Source organism: Motacilla alba, chromosome 4, assembly GCF_015832195.1.
Source record: "Motacilla alba alba isolate MOTALB_02 chromosome 4, Motacilla_alba_V1.0_pri, whole genome shotgun sequence".
Taxonomy (NCBI): Eukaryota; Metazoa; Chordata; class Aves; order Passeriformes; family Motacillidae; genus Motacilla; species Motacilla alba.
Window position 1 is genome coordinate 41,463,018 of NC_052019.1, and position 21,891 is coordinate 41,484,908.

General features: G+C 34.5%; 1 long non-coding RNA gene across 1 annotated transcript; it reads right to left on the reverse strand.

The window, feature by feature from the left end:
• Positions 1-11: 11 nt before the first annotated feature.
• LOC119700174 lies at positions 12-21,843 on the reverse strand. The gene is made up of 6 exons (XR_005256699.1): positions 21,728-21,843; positions 21,202-21,290; positions 17,435-17,560; positions 15,434-15,538; positions 8,752-8,840; positions 12-6,292 (listed from the first exon to the last, which is right to left on the reverse strand). It is a non-coding gene; the product is annotated as an uncharacterized LOC119700174 (long non-coding RNA).
• Positions 21,844-21,891: the final 48 nt, after the last annotated feature.

Genomic DNA, 21,891 nt, shown 5'->3' on the forward strand with positions numbered 1-21,891 from the left:
GAATTATAGCCAGTAAAATTACTTCTGTATCATTTCAATAAGGAAAAAAAGTGCAACTTTATATAAGAAGTTGCACTGAAACTCTATAGTATATTTAAAAAACATTCAGACATAATTTTAATTTATCTGATATTGATTTACTGTTGACAGAAGATCAATCCGTAGGCTAAAACTAAAAACTTTTTCACTCATATTTTAAGGAAGAAACAACTAACCTAAGAAAGCTTTACATATGTAATTTTACTCTTCTTCAAAGGGGTTTTTTAAGTTGCTCTCTAGTGACCTCCACCCTATCCTTTTAGATATCAAAAATCAGCCACAAGAAGAGTAGATAAAGTGAGATGCTGAGAAGTTTGCTGCAGAACACACGGTTGTCTAACAATTTGTAAAGATCACTCATGTCACAAGATGGGTGTTTTCAAGCATTACTATGTTGCTAATCTTTTTGTAAATATTACATCTGTTCTGCAGCTTCCGCATACACAAAAAGCACCCAACCGTTAACATAATAATTAAAAAAAAATAAAAATCACTGTTTCTTCTATGCAAATGTAATGCTGAATCCTTTCAAAGCTATTTTCTGGACTCCCAGCTCTGTATTTCATACATTTGATCCACCAGAGTTGTTAAAATTCCCAGCGAGTGCCAACCTTTACTTCTATGAACTAAGAAGTATTTTGAAAACACAACACATGGATGGTTTGATGATTCACCTCTGCAGCAGTTGTTACTTGGACGAAAACATATGCCTGGTACTTACAGCTTCTAGAAGCCCTTTTACACCTATGGGAGAAAATAATATAATTAACACAGAGAAACGCAACTATAGAAGGATCTAAGTACTCTCAGTTTTGTTTGTTGTTTTATGTGTGGTTGGGTTAATTTTGTTTCTAACATTTAACTGTACTGAAGCTGCAAACTTAAAGGGTATTGTTGAAGAAAGGTCAGTTTTGCCCTACTGAAATAATCAGGAGTACTAGTTTGACAGCTTAGAAGGACAGTCTTTTCCAACCTTTTCCATTATTGAGAGACTTTATAAATCAAAAACATTATATGTAGAACCAGATTGAATAAATATGTATCAATAAGGCATTTTCTTTTTATTGTTCAGAAATTATTAGCAGCTCTACTAACATTCTTTTGGTTCACCTTTGTTTAATAGCCGACTTGAATCTGGAAATCTTTATAGGAGGAGAGAGAAATTTATTTTAATAATTAAACATTAAAAAATAATTTTAATGAAAGCTTCTCCAGAAGCCTTGAGGAGGTTTATTTGTTACAAACTACTGCAATTCAGGTAACTTACAAGTCAATTCAGAATCTTAGAGCTGTGCTTTGGTCACTGCTGTTATTCACTTTAGGTACAGGTGTCAAGTCATGAAGGGAGTAGAAAACAATTATCACATCTGTTCAAAGTTACATACCCCAATAAAAATGTGTCCTCAGACTAGGAATTGCAGTAGTTTTGCTAATTCTAAGAGTCTGATCTACTTAAATAAGTACTTTTGGTGAATAAGCATCCAACAAGGCTATCAAAACAAATCAGAGATATCATTAATATTTACAGTAGTGTCAAGATGTTGAGTCTACCTGTCAGGTGGTAGTCTTGGCTACGATGGATGTCTAAAAAAAATCTGCTTGTTCTCCAACCCCTTTTTAGGGAGGCAAAATGACTTACTTCTGAGCCAAGAATTGTCTATCCCTTACAATGACACACTTTCCATTTTATTTCAGTAACCAAAAGAAAGCAGACTAAACTTCTGTTATCAAGTAGTTTCACTGTCAGCTTTAAAGGACTCCTCTCCAGCACTAATTCTGCTTTTCAGAAAGCAAGTGCTCTAAGAGAAAACCTTTAGAAATTAAATAAATACAAGACTTCCATCAAATCTCTCAGAACATCATGATTGCCATTACACAGAAGAGTTCCACTGAGAGTATGTATCTAATTCTTAAAGGTGGAACAGCTTTGACCTGTCTTGCCCTTCTCTTCATAAATATGGCTGCTGGCTTTATTTAGCTGATTACTTATGTTCTTGTTTGCAATGTCAGTAATTGGGTACAGTGGCATCATTCACAATAACAACAGAATTTTGAAGAGAGATATATATATTTTTTAAGCAATGCTATTTCACATAAAGTGAGTGCTAAATTTAGAGATTACAAGGAGATTTCTCAGTTCTAAGGTACTTAACAGCTGAAATTCATGCCACACAGAGATGACATGTTCAGGAGCTTGGATGGCCAAATTTATGCACAAGTGAAATCTGTAAAACATATTTTGTTTGTCTCAAATTTAAGATTTTCTTCCCATTCCGATTATGTGTATGTAATGAGCTAATAAACTGAGTTATAAACGATGCAACAGATGCTTTCTGAACCTGCCAACAGACTGAATAAAACAGTCTTATATAGTAAACTTAAAACTTAATTATGACGCACTGAAGACTTATGTTCTAATCACTGAAAATAATCATTATGTCACATTTCATGAGAACTTTCCCATCTATTTTCAAAGTCCATAAAAATCTGAACACCTCTTTGTGGGGTGTATTTCCTTTTAAATTCAGGAGAATGCTGCAGTAGAATAAGAATGAGAGACTAGTCTTATTTCCAAACATCTTATTTTCTTATGATTTCACTAAAGGAAACTGCAATAAAAGCAAACCAGAAATTGCCCTTGAAAATTTGTCTCATTAGCTCCAGACTTAAATATGGTGTTAATTAGTTAAATTTCTGAAGTGTTTTGAAATAGCAAACCAAGATTAAAAAAAAAAAAAGAAATCAGAAAATAAGTTCTTCTGAAAAGAAGTATCATAATTTAAAAAGATCTTGGTCTAATATTCTGCATTTAAAACAGTATTAAAATATTAATATTTAAAGCAAAACACTAAAGGAAGAATAATTATTTAATAATATTGAATAATATTTTAATACTTATCATGTACCTTGGGGTTTTAGTCAAAGCTTCTGTGAGAGAAAAACAAGCCTGGAAAAGAATGTGTACATCCTTCATGAATTACTAGAGCCCCAGCAAATTACTGTGGATATCCAGGCAACCATTCACCTGCTGCTATTAAATGGGAAAAGAACAGTTACCTTGGCAACTGCTGTATCTCATATTACACTCTGTTACTTCCAAGACAAAAACATGGTCTTAGGAGAGAGTTGTGGAGACCATGTGGGTTTTACATTTTCACTGGCAATGTCCTCAGGGACACCAAAACAGACTTATAAAGGCATCCCAATTCTCAATTAGATAGAAAAGAAATGCATTTTCATTATATGAAATGAAATGACAACTAGGTATAGTCTACATCTTAGTTCATATATGGACCATAAAAGTTGTAGGGAGGATTTTATTTTGTTTCCCTTTAATTTACAAAGGAAGAAACTATTCATCAGATTCTTCAGGAGACTCATGCTATATACACATGTTTTATAAAAAAGAATATAGGCATGTACTATGCATTCTAAAGTTCCCTTAGAATTGTACAGATTCATGTGAAGTGCACTGCAGAACACTAACTGTGGCATCTCTTAGTGACTGCGGTGCCCATGCACATCAGATATGAGCTAGAACTGCTAAGATTTTAAAGAGTATAACAAAGCATATTTGTTTTATTACTAAATTATGCATGACTTTCTCCAAAGCAGAACAACAGAGTTTATATATAATCTGACATAAAATTAAGAAACCAAGAAGCTCATTTTAAAATGGTTTAAAAAGGTCACAGTTATTATGAAAAAAAAACAATTTAACATTTTTGGTACAAGAAGCCTCTGTGCTTCTGTGTATACTATACCTTACATTACAAGACTGGCATCCAGAACCTAATTAAAATTTCCATTCAAGACATGGGCAGAATTTTTAAAAAGCAATTTAAATAACAGTTCCTAAAAATTATGTAGAAGGGTGTCTGCTTCTATTTCCCCACAAACAAATGTACTTATACACCAACTTTTTTTCAAAATAAAAAGGGGGAAATAATTTTTTTAACACAAGTACAGGGTATTTAAAGCGAAATTTTAAGGCAATCAAGATGGGATATATCAAGAAGAAATTAATTTCATACTACTATTACTACTTACGAGGAGCATATTAAACTTTGTTTTAATGCTTTTACTCAAAACTGGATATTATCAGAATTTCACTAATTTTTAGTGGTCCAATCTTCCTAATTCCATAAGTGCACTTCTGGTGTGCAGAGAGTAATTCAAATAAAGGGAATCACCTTCATGGAGGATTAAAAATTAGAAATGTGAGTTAACATCTGTACATTTTATCTTGCTATACTTTTAGATCAAAGAGAACTGTTTATTTCAACACTCCTTTAAGATTACTGATCTGTTTCATAAGGCTTTTAAAGTACACCACTTTTTCTTTATACTATATATATATATATACACACACACGGGAATTTTGGAAAGAACAGAGCTACTTCCTTTTGAAAGGAAGACAAGACACAAACAAAACAATACAAAAAACACAAACAAACAAAAAACTCCAAGCAAACAAAAAAAATCTCAATAGTTAAGTTAAAAAATTAGGTTATTCAAAAGATTGCAGTTGTCTAGCTCTGTCACTGGGCTAAGAGTAAAGAGAACTTGCATACCCTATATTTCAGCCTGATACTTTACTAATCCAGACTTCATCTGATTGTAGTATTTATCTGATGCTCTGTTTCACACAATCATTGATGCCAGAGGATTGGAAATTAAATCTAAAGTCATTAAATACAAATTATACCAAAAAAACTCCATTTTGACCTGATGAGAGTAAGAAAATAGCTGACAACAGGAGCCATCCAGTCTGATGTGTCTCAATCTCAGAAAATGCATGAAATAATCAGAAATCCATCCTTAAGTCTGCTGCTACATTAACTTAATCAATGAAGGATACAGACACCTCTGATACTGACAAGACATAAGAACACTGAAATCCAAGACTGCAGAATTAAAAAGCAAACAACAATTCAGGAAATTAACCAATGAAAAAAGAATGTGTTAAATGCTGAAATAGCATGACTAAGAGCACATAGAATGATAAGCAGCATTTAACTAAAAAAAGTTAAAACTTTTGTTACCACAGCATAAAACACAGGCAGCATAATATTACTTGCACAATTATATGTTTCCAAATATTTTCAAGAAGTTTTAAAATAATTTTAGCAAGCAATGAAACATATAGTACCTATATACTGTAAGTTGTGATCAACTGGCAAATTATAAGATATTATTTTTAATAGTTTGGTTTTGCTTTAAAGAAAAATCTAGTAACCACTAATTTTGGAAATATTACTTGGTTAATTGAAACTCATTCAACTTTCTCTTACTTATTTCATGCGGCGTGTTTCCTAATATCAAACTTGTCATTCTAACAATTTGTGTATTTTTTAATACTGATAAACCCCATTTCAGAGGTTGCATAACCAAAAGCCTAAGAATCATTTCTGCTGTGGAGTACATAACTATTTCCATATCCTTTAGCTCTGACTCTCTGAAGTCACATCAAAATATCTTAAGTTAAAGGCTTCAGATTACAACTGTTACAATTACGAATAATGCCACTTATTACACACAAAGTACTTATTAAATGCAAACTGTTACCAGATTCAGGCGCTCCTATTTTTCTTTCCATGCACAACCTTCTAAAATAATCACATTCCTTACAAGCTCCACAAAAACTATATTTGTTATTGGTCACCTCCATTAAAGAGTCAAATGTATGCCCTTTCTTTGTGTTTTTCCTTTGATAGCTTTTTGTGTGATCTTTAAATAGCATTTAACTATCAAGAAAGTGTCTCAGTCTCGGTGGCAGCAGTGCTTCAAATTCGTCAACATTAAAAAAAAGCAGCTCTTTGTCCTTAAAAACCAAAGTAGTTCTTTCTGGATAAACCTATTCATTAGAACAGTTTTGAACTTCAATCAGTTTTACAGCTTTCTCCAGTTTCATTGTGTCTTACAGAGATAACTGTGGGGCCACTCTCTGACTCACACTTCAATTAAACATATACTTCTTAGCTGAAGAAAAGTACACTTTTAAACACAAAGCTAAGTTAGAAATGTTTTTGATTGGATTACACTAAGTTCATTATTTTCAAGATGTTTGGAGCTTTGCAAAAATACCATTTTTCAGATTCCATACTTATCTAATTTATGTCCTGAAGAGATAAGGTAATTGTGGTGCTACTCTTTCAGTATTGTTGGGCTCCTTGTCAGTAAAGCTATATTCTTCTTTTCCTCATCAAAAAGAGTGAAATAGATTTGCTTCAAATTTTTTCAGTAGTATCACCTGGTTTTGCCAGAAAAAAAAAAAAATCAGAACTTCATGTAGTAGACACTGTGTAAGTTATGTAGACTCATTCAAAAGCAAACCTTTCAAAGAGACTGATGCAGCGAAAGATCTGAATTTGGAAAGTACTAAAAGTATCTGACTCCCATTGCTTTATACAGCCAGAGAACTATCTTCTCTACGGTAATACTTTTCATACTTGATAAAGCAGATATACAAACACTTTTCATTCACCTGTCCCACAGGCTCTTCCAAATGTCTGTACTTCTACACCATATATTCTGCATAACATCACATGACAAACCTCAAGGGTATCTCAGCAAGAGAAAAGTGCTTACTCAGACAGTTTTCAAAAACCTGGAGAATATTACTTCAGGAAGAAATCCAGATAGTTATATCTCTCTTTCTGAGATCATTTAACTATTTCCAACAAGTTTCAATTGGCTTCTTCTCTTACTCAACACTTAAAGTCAAATTCTTTTTGGTACCCTGTAATCCTTTCTACAGAACCAGTTATGACATCATAAGGTGTAACTGTTTAGTGAACAATACAGGAGTCTATTGGAGCTCCTGTACTTCTATGCTTACGTTAATATTTCTGGTAATTACAAAAATAAATAGTCAGAAGGCCAGTTCCTATATCACAAGGCTGCTCCACCCAAGATCTTTGACTTTTGGGCTTCCAGTTGGAGGGTGATGGCAGAAGTGAGCAGTGGCATGGTTTTGGCAAGACTATTAAATTGGAGAATATCATTACCGAAGCACAAGTTAATATTTTACTTTCTAAGCGAGAAAAAGTAAAACATAGAATATGGCAAATGCCATGAAAAATTAAAAGTTAACATGTCATGGAAAAAAAAAACCCCAAAACATTCAATCAGCTTCAAGGGTCTTTCCCTTCAACACCCATCTTGCCCAGCACAAGAGTCATCTGATTAACATAAGAAACATGAAAATTTGCTTAGTTTCCTCTACAACTTTTGTTTATTGATACAGGATATTTTTCAGACAGAGCATGATTCTTACAGGTGCATATTTACTTGGGATTTTATCAAAATCTAACCAGATATCATCCTAAATTGTGCTGGAATAGTCACCTTGTATTCCAAACAAAACCAGCAGCATTGCAATTACCTTGTAATAATTATTTTTTCCAACACAAAGCGTAAAAGCAAGCTGTTCATATCAAATCCATCCATTATGCCCTGGAAAAAAAGCTTGAGCTGTTACACAGGATTCTGTGTAATAAAGGTTATTATCACAGCTCTGCATCTTAGATACACCAACCAGAAGATTTAAAAATGATGGTGAGCAGTATTAAAATCTGCCATTTAGAAAATAATGTTGAAAAATAAATTGCAGGGCTTGGATTATGCCTGATAGTTCTAGCAGCTTTCAGAAACTGATTTATAACACCACCACCATTTTCACTGCACAGGAACTGAAAATGAACAGTTTGTCCTGTTCCCCATTTTGGCTCATGGATGAATTTTTGCTGATGAGAATGTTGAACGCAAACCATTGTTTTGATTGATTTAATGCTAGACAGAGGACCATCCCTACTAAATTATTCCTCCTTGCCCCATAAATTTCAGCTGTGCACTGGAATCCCAACCTGAAGAAAATGACGACGTTAGTTATTTTCTGCATATTTTTCACAACACATGGGTTTGCAGAACACAGCTGAAACAAGGCAGTTGCAAAAGCACCAAACATACTGCTTTTCCTCCACTTACTGTCTCCTTAAGTGCTTTTACATTGTCTTAAATTAGGGTCTGATGTAGAAAGAACACCAAGATGTTGACAACACCTGGACAGGGCACATCATTGCATGCCTAGGCAGCTGTTAGAATATTCTATGAGGTATATTAAATACAGAGAATCCAGTGTTACTGAATGACATATCCCAAAAAAATCCAAGTGCCAATTACCACACAGCTTCTGATTTATTTTTTTCTGAAGACTTCCACTGTCTGTTTTTCACTATTCATATTCTTAGGTGAAAGCCTTAAACATACACTATTCTTAAGCCTTGGATGTGTTACAATAAGCTGTATACCCCACATACCACATTAGTCACTCAGCAACATGAAGAGAAGGAGAGTACAAACATTCTGAAAAGAAACTGTTGTTGTGACAACTTACTGGAAGTCTTTGAGGCCCAGTAGGCAAACTATTAAAGCCAGCCTTGTAACATATTGCATGATGCACAATCCAAAACCATTCAAACCCTTCATATAAACCTGCCAGTCAAGCATTCATCACAGTTGTCACCATAGCTCACAGGTTTTTTTCGGGATATTCTTCTGCCCCCTCAACAAAAAACACACAGTAACCTTGGGCTACGTTTAAACCACTTGGTCTATCAATCGCCCTTTCCAGTGACTACTTTTATCCTAATTCCATTTTTCAAACCAGATTTACAGAAGGGAAGACTGTACAAAGCATGCAATCATCACCTCTCCAAAGGAAAGCCACAGGTGTATCCATGATGTGCGAAGTTGAAGAGCCCATCCATCCATGGATGCTGCACTGGGTGCCAAAGCTTCTGTGCACCAAAAAAAGTTAAACTCTTTCAAAATGGCAATAGTACTGTTTTCTCAATTTATGTGAAGTTCAATTTGAAATTTAGTGAAACTTAATAACAAAGATTATCAGAAGTACACAACAAAACCCAAACAACACAACAGCAACTAAATTAATTCAAGTGCATTTGATTTCAAAGCAGAAAAAATTTCTTCTTTGAAATAGACAACTTAGAGAAGCACCTTACTTTAGAACTCTTCCAGTCTATTTTTTGTTAATATTGATTCTTCTTGGACAGAACTTACAGGGTTGGAAGGCATATTTGCAACCTTTTCTACAATATGGCTCTATTTGCTTAAGTGCCATAATCCATCTGCAGTCTTAGTATTTAACTGTAAGTGGATGGTATTTATTCAGCTAGTACATTTTTTCTGACATTTATATTACCTCAAAGGACAGCACTGCCTTTAGAAATTCTATTTCAGATTGAGCTAATTGAAGTTTTGAAGGCATGGTAATCATGTCATGAATCAGCAGCATGGGTGATGACTTTGAAGAGGTGACGTATCATAGAAATTGATTTTTTTTCTTCAGCCTCAGTGAAAAGGAATCAAGTTACATAAGAAAACAAATTAACTTTAAGTGAACCAGACTGCTAGAGATATAACCTCCAAATGCCCCACTCTCACAATGTATGTATACACAGACTTTGCAGATGGCTTGTCTTTATGAAAAGAACTAAAGGTATTCTAAATGTAGGCTTAATGCTTTTATTAAGTATCTCAGGCTAAAAGTCTGAAGAGTATCTGAAGAACTAAATGTATTACAATGTATTCATTAGACAATCACACTAAATAATTTACTCCAAAGTAATCATTAGCCATGAACCTTCTCTGCTGAAAAAAACCAAAACAGTGGAATCCAAACCAAATTACTTGTAATTGATGAAGTTTCTTATTTAGAGATCATTAGCCAAAATCCAGATCATTTGAAGCAGCAAAAAACCCGAAATTCAGTTTTCTATCTAAATTGGCGTTTTCAGAGGGAAACCATGAAGATGCAACAATTCTGCTTCTTCTACAAGTAATATTAAGTCTGTTCTATAGATAATACAAGGTATGTCCCAGCTATCTCTAAAAAAAAAAATCAAAAAATCCACAGTACAAAAAGACAAGCAAGTTCTTATGCTGCATACCACTACTAATGGCAATTTCCTAAAGAGGTTCAAAAAGTTGAACATAACTGATCTAGAGTAACAACTGTCTACTGGATTTTCATAAGAGATTTTGACAGGAAAGGAAGAACTTTAGTCACTGCAGCAGTCCAATATTTCTCAACCTAGTGGAGAAGGAACGTGGGCAGGGGAAGAGAAATTGAAAGGACATCTGTTCTGATGATTGGATTTGTGCTTTCAATAAAATATCTGTCTATTCTAAATTGAATTTGTCTTGAAGTATGAGTGAAAGAGCAGGCCTCTTCAGAATTTCCAAATCCCTTCCAACAGTTTTACTTGCTTTTTTTCTACTCCAACAATAATTTGGTTGTTCACGGCATTATGGAACAATTTCAATAAAAGAATGGCAAATTCCTCCAAACAAATTAGCAAAAGCCTCCAGCTCTAACATCCACCTATGTGGAAAAATTAGGGTAAAATCCCTCACACTCTGAAAGACAGCAGATCTCAGACTATCATACCTTCGCAAAATGGAGTTACAATGTTGAGCTAAAGGAATTCAAGCACATGCTTGTGGTGCATCAAAGAGGTTTATTGAACGTAGCCTCTCTCAGTAAACTCTTGAAGGACCCTTTTGCGAGGATCTGGAGCAAACTCGAGCACAAAACACATACAAGATCATCAAACTGTGATAAAATGGAGGCAAACTCTCTGCAGGTGCCTAGATGCCCAGAAAACTACCTGAAGGCAAATTAGGCAGCACCATGTCAGGAAGTAATTCTATTTGGGCACTCCAATCCATAGCTGAGACCCAAGGGCTTTTGAGGCTCTGGATCTAAGAAAATATGCTATTTCACTATATATTAACAAAGATTAAATTTTCCATGGCATGCAGCAACAATACATTAAATCACGTGCTCTAAAATTACTACAAGAAAAGATTGCTTTGAAACTATTTGAGATCAAATACACGTGTGTCTGCTGGGACAAAGTCCTAGTTCCTAACATTCCAGGGAGAACTAGCCAAAGCAGAAATAATTTTAAATTAAAATTCTAATTTTATGTCTCAGCCAGGTATATGAATCCATTATTTACATTTTCTAGGAATTATTACTAGAAGTAAATTATGTGTTTTCATCAAAGATGGACATTCTGTGTAAAACAAATCTGAAACTTACATCATCAGGAACAACCCAGGGGAAAAGAAACAGAAAATCAGAAATCAATTACTACATAAACAATGAAAAGAAACATTAAAATGTACCACAGTTTAGGAAGGCAAATTTACATTATATCCTGTTTACCAGTACATAAACCAATGCTTAATTATTTCTAGTAATTCACAATCATATAACAAGTATATAATTCACAATTATATAACCTTTTCTGAAACAAATAGTTCATTTAAGATGGCTAAAATGTGAAAAATGAATATTCTTTCTCCACGAAGAGTCATCACTCAGCAATTAACAGGTTTCTGGGAAGATACACCTGCAAGTCTAAATACAGGGCTATTTCCAAGAATTTCACTGAAGTATAAGCTAAGAAAACAATACTATCAAAGGGTAGGGAACAAAGCACAAAATTAAAAAGGGAAATCTACCTCTATATTAAATAAATAGAGAACATAAACCAAGGAAAATATTTAGGTATAAATTATCTTGAATGCCAGAGATCTATTTAAATAAAATTGCAGGAAATTTACTATAATATCATATATAAATGTCCATTCATTTACTGGACACATTAATGAGATAAAAAAAGCAAAACAATTCTCCATCATTTTATACCTTTGTCACTTATAGCAAACATGACAGGCTTCCACAACAGAAACATAACAGTAAAAAATACGATGAGAAACAGACACAAAAAACTCAGACTATGAGTGAATTCCCATAACCAGAAGGTTATTGTAAAGAACTGTCTTGGAAGAGGGGTATTAAAAAATGAATTGACAAATCTAAATATTTTCAAACCTTTAAGTGAAACTCCTCCCAATAATGCGCAACACTTTACCTGGTCAGTTAAAAGTTACTGCCCTGAAATTAGAATGAATATCAAAGAAAAAAAGAAAGTAGGGAAATAAAAATGGGGATCTGGGGGCAAGCAGAGGTCACATTTGTGACTGAAGAAATCTTATCTTTAAAATCTTCCAATTTCTTAAGCCTTTCTTGTAGGTAGAAATAAAGTTCTGTGTTCTTGCAAAGAATATTTTCTTTCTAATATTTTTGGTTACCCTTGCTTTTATGTTTTAATGGAACTTTAAAAAGATAATTAGAGTCTACTGCCTTCTCTGCATAGGCACTATGAGTATATTTTAGTTGAAAATTATTTTCTCCAAGCCAAAATCAAAAAAGCGATTGGATACCAAAGTAGAGACAAGATCCTTATTGGCTCTGCCGTAAATACCATCAATTTCTGCTGCTGTTCTCAAAATGGACTGCACCACTCTGAGGGAAATGTTTACTTTGGGAAAAGAAAAATGAAATAAAATCCTCTCTAAGCCCCTAGTGCCAATAGAATAAGTATTGTTTTCCATTGAATCAAACTTCTGGAAAGTTCTCTTTACAAAAAAAGAAATGAGATCATCTTGTGAACAGCAGAGCCTTTAGCAGAATAGGTTTTCATAGAAAATTAATAGAAGTGAAAAACTGCAGAGCCATCATTTAAATCGGGTTGCTGTACACAATGGTTCTGATATTTTAAAAAAAGTCTACAACCAATATTATTGTTTTTTAAGTGGACATAAAAATCACGCATGCGAGTTTTGCACGATATAATCCTCGTGAACAGATCACACATAACATCCTCCATAGGATGAAGGTGGAAAAGAGCTACCTAATAAGCTCTTAATAAGTATGGAAGAAAAGGTGATGGATCCTTGGTTTTCTCTTTCTTAATGGTAAAGGAGGCATAGTCAGTTTTCTGGAGCAACTTCTGCTGAGCAGCTCAATCCCTTTCTGGGTAGAAAAACCACCATCCCTTTTCTCTTTAATGTTCTAAATAGCCTCCATCATGAACTCTTGCAAACTGCATGGAGAGATTTTAGCCAAATGATTTCTCAGCAATTTTCTGTTTAGAGCTAATTTTTTGGGTCTAGAACATACATGCTTCCTTATCTTTAAAAATCTGACTTGTTTTACTTAAAAATAAAAAAGAATTCCCAATAGACTTAAGAGGTTCATACTCATCCAGGGAAACTCTAGATGGCTGCCTCATATTTAGATGTCTCTTCTAAAACATACCATCATGAAGAGACCCAGTCTGTAAGAGACCCAAGGGAAGACTCTGGTGAACAAAAACAAGATTATCTGACTGTGATATTGGTGTGTAAGCATAGAAGAATGAAACACTAATGTTGATTTTCCAATATTTATTGAGGAAAAGGGTCATAAATGGAAGGTTTCGTTTTAATAGTCTAAAAAAAGGAAATTTAAAATCTTATTAGATTCTTCATATTTTTTAAAATAGGTGTCTTTATTTTGATGAAATTTTTGATAGGTGTTATCAGAAAAGGTGTTGCTTTAATCTAGGAAAAAAAGAAACAAACCAGAACATAAGTGAAACTCACTGACATTTGACAATGTAAAAGATTCTATTGTGACATCCTACATTCCATGCAGCTAAAGTTTGTCTCAAACTCTGCCACTCTATAACTTCCTGGAGTGAGAAATTTCAGAATTTCTACATTCTGCAAGAAAACATACCTATTTCACACTGATTTCGTAGTGGTTTCAGGGACCGCCCCTTAACTCCAGAACCATGGGCTTTTGTGAGTAACATTTCTGTCTGTCATCACTTTCCTCCTAAGCTATTACTTTTTAGACCTTGATCATATATATTTTTAAGCCTTCTCCTACCAAAATGGAGTCACCCTCACATGGGTTAGTATCCCACTTCTCCTGAATATTTAAAGATGACGTAGCTTTATCATACTACTTTTTTTATCCCCAGCACTTGAAAACCTCATGAATTTCTGAAACATCTTCAGGTTATGTTTTAAGCAATAAAACTTGGGGATTGTTGAACTCTTGCCATTTTAGTTATGTTGTGAGCTTTACCACCCCAGCCAAAATGTTACAAAATCTGCCAGTAAAACAGATAAAGCACATGAAATTACATTCTGCATGTGCCTGATGAGCAAAGGTGATTCTTTTCCCTCTACACAGAGAGGAAAATTTGTTTTTTTCTGACAGGTGCTCTAGTGAAAGGTATCATATATTATTAAATTTCAAGTTTAAAATATAGTTGGACTTGCTTTTAAAATAAGTGTGACAGCGATATTCACTCAAATCACCAGAGACCACTTCCTTCTTGAAGTAAAATATAGAAGTGCTTATATCCTTGTTATGCACTCTGGTTCTGTATGAACCATGAATGCAACATCTACAAAATTAGGTATTTCAATTACTTTAGGGGAGTGAGAGAACATAGCAGTGTGATGATAGAAGACAATCTTCTTTACACAGTATTTAAACAGACTTTTAAATACCAGATACCACATGTGTTCATCTGAAGGAGTTTAGACAGATCTTTCCATTCATTCCATACCATAAAAGTAACTATCTCCCCTCAGAATGAATTTTAGTACAAACTAAATTATGTAAGTAATCGAGAAGAGCAGCACTAACAGCCTGCCTATTCAGCATGCAGCATATGAATTTACAGCACATTCAGCCCAACAATGGAGGACTGATACATTTCCCTAAAAGAGTAAAAGTTGCCAAACACACTCTCATAAACTGTCATTAAGACCTGCAATTTTTCTTAGAGTTTGTAAACAAAGAAAGCCTAAAGTTGCCAAGTAAGTGTGAAAAGGGGCTGCCAAAGCAAGAAGGGGGGCTGCAGAAAATTATTTTTATAGGTCTTGGGTTAAGGCTCAGATGAAGACACAGAATTAAGGTTGAGAAACAACACACCCTAGAGCTGCAGTATGAGTTGGGCTAAAAGGCCTGCCAAAGAAGAAGGCTGACAAAAGAAAATTCCCCTGAAATCTTTCTCTGTGAGTCATGGCTGTTGGTCCACGGTAAAGACTCATCTGTCCATCTAGTTAGGGCTGTCAGGGAGAGATTGCCAAAGAGAACCCAGAGCTGCAGTATGCACAGGGCCAGAAAAAGTCTGCCAAAGGAAATTTCCCCCAACAGCTCCTTCCTCTGGGAAATGCCTGCTGGGCTCAGTTTAAGGTTCCACAAATAGTACTTATGCCACTACTTCTGTCCGAAATTCCGTTGTTCGTTTTCCAATAAGCTGTGCAGACATAGATACTTCTGAAAGAGAATGGTCTAATCATCTTAAGTGGTTCTATAACCTATGGCACTAATCTCAGTTCTGGCAGAATTCACAGGATTTTTCTATTGTTTCCTTGAGTCTGCAGTGCTATCCCAGTTTTGATAAAAGACCCTTCCATATGAAAATACGATAGTCCATTCACAGTTACGTACCTGATGGAGGTATAACCTTGGAACCACTCTCCCCTTTGTAACCTCATTGTTCTCAGTCCTGCAGATTTTTTTTTTTATTCCTAGAGATTTGTATTTGGCCACATCCTAAGAGCAGAAAGAAAAAGAGCCCTCCAATGAATCTGAATCAGCTGCCAATTATATAGATATATATAAATATCCAAAAGACCCTGATTCTTTCAAAAGAGGATTACAGTTCTATTTTTCTTTCCCTTACATCTCTGCAGACCAGGAACAATTCCCAGAGAATGTGGAACCCAAATCAGGCTGAAAATAAAAGAAGCTACTATTATATTCCCATCAAGGCTAAAAGCACAGAGGATAAATGAGATGAGGAAAGCAGTGCCCTGCCAGCTGGAATTTTACCCAACATGTTCAGAGGGTAGCCACCTCCGACTTGTTCATTCTTGTACCTTTTACAAGCAATTAGATTTCAAAAAAGGAATTGTAATTAGACTCATAATCAACATAAATTTCCTCTACAGAGATTTTGATGGATCAGAACAGACCAATGAAGCCAGTAAGATCTCTCTTGTTTCCTGTAACATCTGAGCTGTCAATACATGAAAAAGCCTAGGTAGTTCACATTTCTCATTTTCTCATAGGCCTTCTGTTAATTATTTAAAATACTTCTGACATCTTTAAATGCTTAAGGAAATGTTTCTTCTGGTGGAGCAGAATATTTACAGTACATCTGCACAGATAGGCCTAGATCGTGGACTTAGAAGGTAAATTTCTTAAAATATATGGCTATCTGGTAAGACCAATAGTTCTCCTACACCTGCCAGCCTGAGCAGGCTTTTGTTTTAATATTAATGTAGAATTCTGCAAGGCCAAATTTAGAATCCCTAGAAAAAACAGACAATAAGTGTTTTGTCCATCAATCCCCTCTCCATAAATTACAGTAACACTATAACTATATACATCATTCATGTTTACTCCTCATTTGAGAGTTTATCAGCCCTTTAAGCATTTTTTATGAATAGAAATTTCTAGTTTCTCCTGGCAGAAGGCTTTATTTTCATTAAAAGTCCTTTCAGCAATTCAGGAAGGATAAAATAACCCTGTACTCAGGGTTAATGGCAGCCATAAAGGTTCTTTACTAGTGTGCTACTGAAAAATTACAGCAAATAATCTTCATGAAAATAACCTTGTTCATGTTGTGATCTATTACATATTGTCCTTTCTTCCATGATAAAAATCATACCAAAAGATTAAACTGAATCATGACCTAGAATAAGGTCACATTCTCACAATAAATAACATGGAAAGGGGGAACTGCAGGGAAACGCAGCAAAATTTTCATTAAAAGAACAGCACTCATTGGCTCAATGAAGAAAGTACAGAAAGGTATTTTTTAAAAAACTTATTATTCAAAGTGAATGACAGGTTCAACTTAATATAGTTGTAATTCCTCAGCAAAACCAAGCAAACAAGTAAACAACCTCTATTCATGATCTAGCTGAACTTTCACACTAAAAAAAAAAAATTCATTACAGTCATGCCTACTTACTTTACTGTAATTTTTCTTATAAGCTCTTACTGACAGGAGTTTAAATTTAGTTTTTAGTAAATGGTCTGATTTTGCATGCATCCAAGCCCAAAAGGGGCTGGATTTGGGTCATTTAAACCACATCTGGATTAAATTTCTTCATTATAAGATATATAAGTAGGCAGTATGTCTCATGTGTTTCAAAGTCGTCTATTTTTAAGGCGACCAATTTGTCCATTCATCTCGACAGGAGCCTTCCTTTTACACCCATGCCTATTCTCATGACTTCCTCTGCTCAACTTTGCCAGCTTTTCTGCCTTTGAAAAGAAAAGCTTTGCTATGGGCTCTGTGCAGTTGTTTGTTATAGGAAGAGAAGGTTATCCTCACAGAAGTAGTGATCCTGCATACCTGGCCCCTGCACTAGAGATCTAGACTGATGGAACAGACATTGAGCTCTTCATTTACCAATAAAAGAACTTACATACACTTACTTTATGGTTGTCAAGGTAACAGGTACTCCAAGTCCATCTCAACAAATCTTCTGAAGAGCAGTGGCAAAACAAATTCAGAGACTAGCCTTGCTATTTTTTTTTTTCAAATTCCTTCTCCCTGTTTCCCTGGAAAAAGATTCCCAATGCAAAAAAACAGCATCTTGAGAAAAGACAGTGACAGCATAGAAGAGGGAATAGACCTAAAAAAGTGCCAGTGGAAACATCAGTTAAGCATTTGGGGAAAGTTATTTTACTTTAAGAGAACATAGAGAAAAAGTCAGTGTATGCATTTGTAGTCTTGAATGCTACAGATGATTTCTGCTCCATAATCCAATATGTAAGTACAAATAAGTACCTTTTTTTGATTTCTGGTATCTCTTGCTAATAGCTGACTGACAGGACACTTCCTTCTATTTCTCTAACAAGGTAATTGTAACCTTGGAACTGAGCCACAAGTTGGCAAGAAACAGTATGGGGCTGGGGGAAAACAGGCACTAAGATGACAACTAGGACTATTCTTTCTGGTTCATTGCAAGTACCTTTGAAATGGAAAGAGTGATGTAATACAAAACTCAATTATTAAAAAGACCAGAATAAAATAATTATCTGGATCTGAGAACAATTTTATATGACTTGAATTACATTTTACAGCTTATTTTTTAACAGTCTTTTTTCTCCACAAGTTAAAATCAACTCTTATGGCTGCTCAAATGTTTATTATTAATGAAGGATCATTAGACATAACTCTCCAAAGTCGTAAGTTTAATCCTAAAGAAGTTAAAGAACTTCAAATACTATTTTAGCATTGTAACATCTATGAGACAGAGGATTGTACAAATCATAATCATCCTTTTCCTTGTTCAAATACATTCATTTGCACAGAAAAAAATAGGGGCTCTCAATTTTTCAACTTCTAGCCCAATTTTTTTTACACTAAAAAAAGGTAATTTCAAGCACGATATAACCCAGTCATTCTCATTCTTTCAATCTTGAGGAGAATTAATTTTAAAAATTTAGGAAATAATAAAAAATTAATAAAAACAATTAATCCTTGCATGATGAACCTCTGACTACAAGCCCAAACAGCTTGGTACCTGAAAACCCCTGTTGCCTTTGCAATTTGTCTGGCTTTGTCTGTGTTCACAAATATCTTTTTGGGGTTTTTTGTGTATTAGCTATAGAATTCATTGCACTCTTGAAAAGGACTGGTGAAATTAAAAAGCCAACTAAACATGTTAAAGCTAAAATTGGCAAGACACATAAAAAGTGAAGTGGAGTTACAGTTGTGAAAAAGTGTTCTTAGGAATATGCCCCACAGGCAGCATTTCAGAGTCTTGTGAGATATAAGGTAACAGAACTGCCACCAGCCTGTAACTCCTGTGTTTTTGTTATTTCATTTAACTGCACAATGAGCAAACTCCTCTATCCAAAATGGGATAGGAGAAATTATTCTCCATCAATATATAAAATCAAGATATAAACACTTCTCATTAAGCATTTACAACATATGGTTTATACACTCTATTTTCTATGAAATAGAAACTCTTTCTATAAACTGGAAGTATTTTTATTGGTGTAATGAAACTTAGCTCATTAACTCCATGTTAATGAATGAAGGTTGACTCCAGGAGCCACTTTTTTACCACAGTTAGGTACTACTATATGATGCTAGATTAGAAATATTCATATTTTTGTCAGCTGTTCTTTAATGCATCTGACAAATACAACTTTCAACTAGACTGAAAAAGAAACAAAGTCTGCTTACATGGAATTGATTTTTTTTAGCTACAGTGGATCTACTATATTTAAAACTTCCATGTCCCACCTTTTTCAGATTTTATTTAGACTAATTTAGCATTTATGAACATTTAAATCAAATGGAAAAGAAATATACTTACTAAAGACTTCATGCCTAATAATTTCTCTATTTGAGAGTGCCTCAACATTTACTACAGATCATTCCCCCACCTTCTTTCTCATTTCTGTCCATAGCTAACAGAATCCATTGCCAAACTGATTTTAAAATGTGGTTTCATTATTTTTTTCCTTACACATATTAAAAAAAGTTAGGTCTACCTATGGGCCAGATATCTCAGACAGTCAGGCTGTAAAACACATCTACATTCAACTTGGGGGTGGGTTTCTGTCCCAGTTGAGACATGAGGCTTGAACAATCTGACTAGAAAACAGAATAAGTCATTCTGTTGGAGTTTGGGTCTAGTCATGTCATGTCATGCTGGCCTATGTAAAACCATAAGGAATAGGAAAGAATGCGACATTAAAAATTGGATAGTGAAGGGTTTGCACTGTTAAGCAACTCTAATATTTCCTCTAATAAAAACTTACTGAAAGATGATTAAACTGAGATTAGTCACTGAAGTATTGCTGCATTTATAGTCAACTGCTTCTTGCTTAACAGCAAAGAAGGTTCACGCTTTTAGATAGGCTTATCAGTTGCATAACCACGAATTTCTTAAAATATCCATTATTTTTACTGCAGTACCAAGTAAAATATTTTCAGTGGTTCAGAGGCATTTCAGAATGACAAAACACTAACAGAAGTCTTAGAACTACAAAAAAAAAATCAGTATTCACATTCTGAAGTAAAAAAAAAAAAAAAAAATCTAAAAAATATTTTCCCAATTTCCCTTGTGCCCAGGACTACAGCAGAAGCAGAAATTAAATGCAAAGACATGGAGAAACTATGAATCCGAGATAAAGGATACAAGGTCAATAGTACCCACCAGACCTTTAAAATGTTTCCATTTGTGTTTCCAATGTACACCAAGGTTCCTCTGAAATTACTCTCTAGGATAATGGCTTAACAAATCTGTCACATTTCATGCACTTGAGAAGTTATTTAGCCTTCATATTGCTTAGTACGTGCCAAGCTTGGTGATTGAGAAGAGCCAGCATGGATTTACTAAGGATAAATCATGCCTGATCAGCCTGATGCTCTTTCCCTGTAACAGGCTGCCAAAGAGGCTGTGCAGTTTCCAGCCTTGGAGGTTTCCAGGATTCAGCTGGATGAAGCCCTGAGCAGCCCAGGCTGGCCTGAGGACTGACCCTGCTTTGAACAGTGGGTTGGACTAGAAACCTGCTGAGATCCCTTCCAAAATGAATTACCCCACAATTCTGTTAAAACAATATTCAGTGGATCACTCATATGCATTTTCTACTACATGTGACAGTATACATAATGACCTACAGGTAAATATGAATGAAATATTTGTATGAATATAAACAAGGTATTAATGCTACTAGGAATAACAGACACAAAACACATCTCAGAACACTTCAAGATTTTTAGAATCTACCATGAAGAAGAACAAGAGAAACTAGAAAAGAGACTGCCAAAGGGTGAATTTTTTGAACTCCTGTCTTTCCATATCCATTCATTTTTAATGAGTCACTATGAAAAATTAAAAACGCTACTTAAATTTTATATTCCACATTCTATATTCTACTGTTTAATGAAATTAATTTTCCCCTTTTTAACTAGAAAATAAAGGTTGATAGCTACTATAAAAACTTAGTTCTGTAATCTAACCATATACCACTATAATACACTAAATGCCTGATGGGAAGTACAAGACTATCCAAGAGAGTGAAACAATCACAAGTCAGCTTGGCCCTCCTTCCTCACCAAATCATTATCCATGCATCACTGAAGGATTCTCCAAGAGATTAGTTTAACTTTTTTCTTAAATGAAGGCTATCAGCAGTAACATGGAAGGTCTCACATGCTGGGTCTTTTTGCGAAATACCTGACACAGGAGCTCAATGTCACACTTCAGATACGGAATGCAGGATATCCACAGGAGCCTTCCTCTAGGAAAAGTCCATAAACTCAAAGCTGTTTGATGAGAAAATATTTTTTTCTGAAATAGCAATATAACCAGTATATCCCATAACAGAAACACACAGAAGACTCCTACAGATCTCACTGTCAGTATGACAATTCTGTATCAACTGTTTTACTCATCAATTTTAGTTTTATTAAAATAGCAGTAGCAACCTATAGAGCTTTTTAAAGTTCTGTATTTATATACCATACAAAAGGCATTTACTTGAATTATGCTAAAGGGACATAACACTTAATAACAAAGAAAATAAAAAAATGAACCCAGAAAACATTAAACATAAGACAATTTTGCAAGAAAATCATACATTCTCCATAACAATATCATAATCAAAGCAAATATTTCTTAATAATTGCAGACCCTAAAACAAATTAACTGATATTTCTTTGCACATTACTAAAATGAACTGTTTGCATTTTGAAGCTCTTACCTTGACAGAAGCTCCAGACTTCATACAGAGGGGGAATCCACCCTGTAGAAGGTGGATGAAGTAAGGATGAAGTAGGTTCCTACTGATCCATTCTCATTCTGCTAAATCACACTGCTAGGACACAAATATTTACAGAACACTTACCTACTCTTGGTAACAAGTCA